General features: G+C 32.9%; 1 long non-coding RNA gene across 2 annotated transcripts; it reads left to right on the top strand.

Moving 5' to 3' along the window:
• The first annotated feature begins 1,618 nt into the window (after window positions 1–1,618).
• Window positions 1,619–4,577, top strand: LOC110733918. 2 transcript variants are annotated; one of them, XR_002513712.1, is made up of 3 exons: window positions 1,619–2,384; window positions 3,196–3,522; window positions 4,190–4,577. It is a non-coding gene; the product is annotated as an uncharacterized LOC110733918 (long non-coding RNA). The 2 variants fall into 2 exon arrangements; XR_002513711.1 differs by lacking the exon at window positions 3,196–3,522 and having other exon boundaries at window positions 1,624–2,384.
• The last annotated feature ends 1,020 nt before the right edge of the window (window positions 4,578–5,597 follow it).

The raw sequence follows: 5,597 nt of genomic DNA, 5'->3' as shown, positions 1-5,597 counted from the left end.
ATTTTTTCTAAAATAAGTAAAATTAAGTTGAACTAAACAAGACCTAAATATGCCATATAAATTACGTCAACTATCGTATCACTCGACTGGCCCAATCGACAGGTGTACTCTTGTTTAAGGGTAATATTTTCATTTTGTTTAATGAATAAATTTTAAAAGGATTATCAACCTATTTTACCTATTAAATATTGTCACATCACAAATTCAACCCAATAACGCTTAGTTTAATTAATCAAAACATTAATACAAACGACTACTCCATACAACTTAAGAAGGGATATCCTACAGATACTTAAGACTGTTAAGAGAAGAGTATAACTTAAGAGGGAGTAAGCCGCTACTCGCATCAAATCGCAAGACTATATTAAACGACTAAATGTCCTTTAGGCTTTCTTTGGTTTAATATTAATAAAGAAAAGAAAGAAAAAGGATTATAAGGAAAAAGAAAGGAAGAGACGCAAAAGGAAAAAAATTATATCATCTAATGTTTGGTTTGATATTAGTAAACAAGGTAAAAAGTGAAGAACTTATTATTTAGTACGACGTAAAGGAAAGAAAGGAAAGGAAAAACTAATTTTAAGCTTGATAAATTTCATTTCTTTCTTTCTTGTCAAATTTAGGGCCGGCTATTGGGCCTCACAATGTTTGGGCCCCAAAATATGGCTTCTAATCACTACCCTTTAAAAACCACAATATGTGTTACTATTCAAAGGAATAGTGTTATGCCGGTTATACCTTAAGCTTTTCATATTATTTGCAAAATTGCCATTGTTGTTTGTTGACTTGCTTTGACTTTTTTTATGGCATGAAATAAAGGGGTGAGACCACCTTCCTTGTTTTATGGCATGACATGGTTTGCATGTATTTAGAGTAGATATAGTTTAGGTGTATTATTTTATTTTATTTTATTTTTTGGGTTTATTTTTCAATTGGAACCAATATACTATACACTAAAATAATCACCAACATTATTTCATAAGTACACGTATCATGCCCACAATAATAATTTTCCCGCCAAAAACTACTTTTTTTTCCTTGAATAATAATAAGATAATTGTTTTAAAAAAAAAGAGAATATACAGCCTAAAAAATCCAACAATAACAACTTTAAATAAATTAAATACTTTTAAATCGTTAATCTATAAAATGTATATTCCCCACAATCTTTAGTCGTTAATCGATAAAATGTATTGTTCGTTTCCTAATAAAAAAGAATATTTACTCAATTTTAAATTCATAATTTGTGAGCAAACAACATAATAGGGATACTCTACATTTAAGTATGTCATCTATAATAGTTTGATAACATAATTATATATTACAATGTATATACAATCTTATACTCCCTCGTCCCTTAATTTTTGCCCCATTACTATTTTTTGGGTCAAATTTTGACAACTTTGACCATAAATTATCATTAATCTACAAAAGATACTATAGTCATGAGTGGTCTTGTTTTATTCGACTCATTGTATATTTTATTACTATCACGTTTTTATTATTTTTACGTGTATGGAAATAAAGATATATACGTTTTAAGACGCGTCTTAAATATCGTACGCAGTTAAATGAGGCAAATAAATAGGGATATAGAGTGTAGTAATTTACAAGTATAAATAATTTTTTTCTTCGAATGCTCGGGCAAAGAACTAGTTTATTCTATATATAAGGTGTTCTACGCTCTGAGACTGTCCACTCTCTCTCCTCTAATCCTCTAATTCTGTTTCACTCTAATTTTTAAACAGAGATGAAATAAAGCTATAACCATTGGAACACTAAGTATTCTAAATTCTCCATTGAAGCGAATATCAACTTTACAGTCGTGAAGAATGGAGTAGCCAGCAGCGAAACCTAAGGACGGTGGCTGAACAATCAGAAGAATTTGAAGAAATACAGCTTGGCCCTTTTCCGATCGAACAATTAAAGGTACAATTGTCAAATTTTTCCTCATTTTTCTCTCATCAACTTGATAACTACCTCTTATTTATCTGGATTTTCTACATTTTCTATCAATTTTATCTCATCCCCATCTCTCAATCCCACCCCTTTCTCTCTCTCCACAACCATGATGTACGATGAACCTCCACCTTCACCACTACCGCAGCAGCATCAACAACACCCGCAACAACACCAACACCAGCACCAACCACCGCCGCAGCAAGGACCACCATCGCACCATATGCAACACCCACCACCATCACACATGCATCCTCCGCCGTAGTACAAGCAGCACCCGCTGCTTCCTCCGCAGCACCAACAGCATCCTGGAATGGACTTTCACAGGGGCCCACCTCCACCTCCTCCTACTATGATGCGACAGTCTTCTGCTTCTTCTACTAATCTCCCTCCTCCCGATTTTCATCACCCTCAACAACCTCCTGAATGTAATCTCTCTTCTCAAATTTGTTTTTATTTATTTATTTCTTTTTTTTTTTTTCGAGATTTAGGTAATCAAATTTATGAATTGGGGGTTTAAGGGATTGTTTGATGTGGGGTTGATTGAATTGTTTGGGTAATTGTTAGATTATTGATTTGTTCTTTCATCCGAGTTTTTTTAAAGACTTTGATCTAATATTTGATCTTAACCTTTTGATATCGATACTGATATTGATATTAATTTTTGATTGGGTTTATTGTTTGATTGATCGTGAAGAACCCTATAAGGGAAATTAAATAAGTTTAGTAAGTATAGATGTATTCAATTTGATGCCTGATTGTTTACTATATATATAAGTAAAAATGTATGCTCCTAGCAAGCGCCGTGAGAGGGACTTGATGAAACTGTAAATACCCAGAATTAATTTATTTTTGATTGATTTTGTATAATTTTTTCATCATGAATTTGGATTAGAAGTTGGGTGTGTTTAATATTGTTAAATTTTCATGAACTACGTTGATGATTGACTATATGGTGGAGATGATCGATCGATGATGGCATGCAAGAATTTTGTGTTGGATTTCATGGACCCACTAACAGTATATATAATCTAAACTCCTCTGAATTTTTAGAAGCAACCACAACACAGAAAAATTAATACGCAAATTTGATAAACTATTTGCAAAGAATAATTAATATTCTGTTTCGTTGAATTAATGATTACGCTGCCAAATTATGAAGAGTTTTTGTATAGTTTAAACAATTTCATTCTAGCATGAATTTGTCCGCAAGTTACCATCAAAGGCTTTTGTTCGCAGTCTTCGCACCGCATCCAGCCAATAGCAAAATTAAAATGAATTAGTTCCTGGGAACTATGTCATGAAGATGTCTGCTGTGACCTTATAGTATACTTTGACGGGAGAAGATTCTTCATAAACTGAGAAATCAAATTATGGGTTTCAACTGTGTGAAGATATTTAACAAGAAAGGGAAGGAACCCCAAGTTTGGCTTTATCTAATGAATATTCAGTATGCAAGTCTGTTTGAATCGCTCTGCAACTGTTGAGTTGGGTGGGGTGAGGAGGGCGAGGGAAGGTCAGGGAGTCTTAACAATGATCAACAATAGTGCCTTATTTTTTGGGCAGGTTAGTTTTATACTTTTATCTCTGGCATACTCCATACATTTTGCTTATTAAATTCTTGCCAATTTAGGTTGGATTTGGTTCAGCTGAAAAATTTTGAACTGAATTCGTTTTTAGATTTCAAGTTTTAATCTGTTTGATTCTTAAGCCAGAAAATCTGGATAAGAGGGGGTGAGGAGAGCTAGAGTGGAGGAAAGGAGGAATATCTGTTTGATTCTTTTTTTTTTTTTTTTTTTTTTTTCTCTCTCAAATTAGGGACATCTCTTCCATCTTCGAGGATATTATATTTCACCGTAGGAAAAATCTTAAAAGTAATTGTTTGGAATATAATGTTCCCTTCAATTAAACTGGCTCGTTATGTTTATACCTGTTTCAATATTATCGCTCACACTTGTGTTCTCAGTACACAATTTAGTTACAATATGAACCTTTTCCCTATTTGTTGACTAATGGTTGTAATTGAAGATGATGTAAGTAAAGTTCAATATTTAGTTTGATATAATTTATGTTTTACTCTTTACTTGATGGCTTCCAACTAAATGTCACTAAATTACAATATTATTTTTAATCTTGTTTCTAATGTTGATATTTTTGAAAAAGTATTTATATTTTGTCATCACCAATTTAAAAGAGTATTCTCCTAACATTAGTGTGAACAATAATATTGCAGTTATACCTTTTGGTCTGAGCCACACAACTCTGATATAGGCTGACTGATTTGCACGAGCTTTGGTGTAAGAAGATCTACAATCATGCTCCTTGGAGCAGTTTGACATCTAAAGTAGTATGCTTTTCTTTACCCTACATGAAGATTTGTTTGAGTTTTGGTTGTTATAAATGAGTTTGCAATAGTTTTTTTTAATTATGTGTCTAATAAATAGTTGATACCGTTTAGTCATTGTTATGGGTATTCATAGGAGTATAAAGTTTATTTTGGCCTCATCATCCCAAGAAAACTGAGGAAAACCAATTGTTGGTTGTTTAATGGTGTGGAATCCTTCGTCCTATGGTTATAGCTCACAATTTGATTGGTATACATTCATTGAATTTTGCTTTTATACGCTGTAATACCCACCAATTGAACACATTTATTACTCTCCGAGAAGAAAATATTGACACCCTGGAAACAAGGAGTTAGATATTCAAGAATTTGTTATAACGTTTAATGTTGTACGATTATGCAGTTTGCAGCATATATAGATATAGATAAAGTTTAAAGTTTATAATGGAAAACGAACTGAACCTTGGTTACAGTACTAAAATGGAAAAACGAACTGAACCCTTGGTTACAGTTTTATAACGGAAAACAGAACTGAACCTTGTTTAAAGTTCTAGACACATAAAATTTAAAACACAATTCCTAATGACATATAAAATATAAAACATGATTCCTGATAGAGCTGCCACTATAAAATGCTAAGGCAGGGGAGGGGGAGGGAGGGAGGGCAGGGGGGGGGGGGAGGGTGGGGGGGACAGAGAGAGAGAGTTCAAACCATTTTTAAAGTGTAAAAAAATTTTAGATTATGATTTGTTTTATTTAAACCTATATTACTAAGCGATGGTAATAGTAATACAAATGGTATCCCCTCTAAACTTGAGTAATACAAATGATAATAGTTTTTTTTTATCGAGTCCACTTCCTTTGTTTTCTATTTGATAGCCTATAAATGTGAGGCGACGACCCAAGAAGTCCATGACAGTGGAAAGATATGTGTTTCCTAAAGAGAATCAAGTCTTGGTTAAATTTTCCTCCAATAAAAAAAAAAAAGTTTTGGTTAAATCTGGATACTATTCGGCAAGTGATAGTTATTTTCATTATTCACTTGAGCATCATGGCTGCCACAGCCTTCTTTGTTATGCATGTTCAGGTGATAGTTATTCTCATTATCTCATAGTCGTTTTTAAAGGATTAAGTTTAGAATATTTTGTATAATATGGATGAGTAGGATGACTACTTTAGAAACATCATTTTGGAGTCCTGATTCGATTTTAACGCTTTAATTCTTTACAAGTTGCAACTTGGTTTTTATCTGCTAGCCTACCTCTCTACTGGTTTGCCTCTTACTTGATGTCTTCTT

The sequence above is a fragment of the Chenopodium quinoa genome, unplaced genomic scaffold (assembly GCF_001683475.1).
Source record: "Chenopodium quinoa cultivar QQ74 unplaced genomic scaffold, ASM168347v1, whole genome shotgun sequence".
NCBI lineage: Eukaryota > Viridiplantae > Streptophyta > Magnoliopsida > Caryophyllales > Amaranthaceae > Chenopodium > Chenopodium quinoa.
Note: the sequence above shows the minus strand (reverse complement) of the source record. Positions and strands in the feature narration are given on the sequence as shown.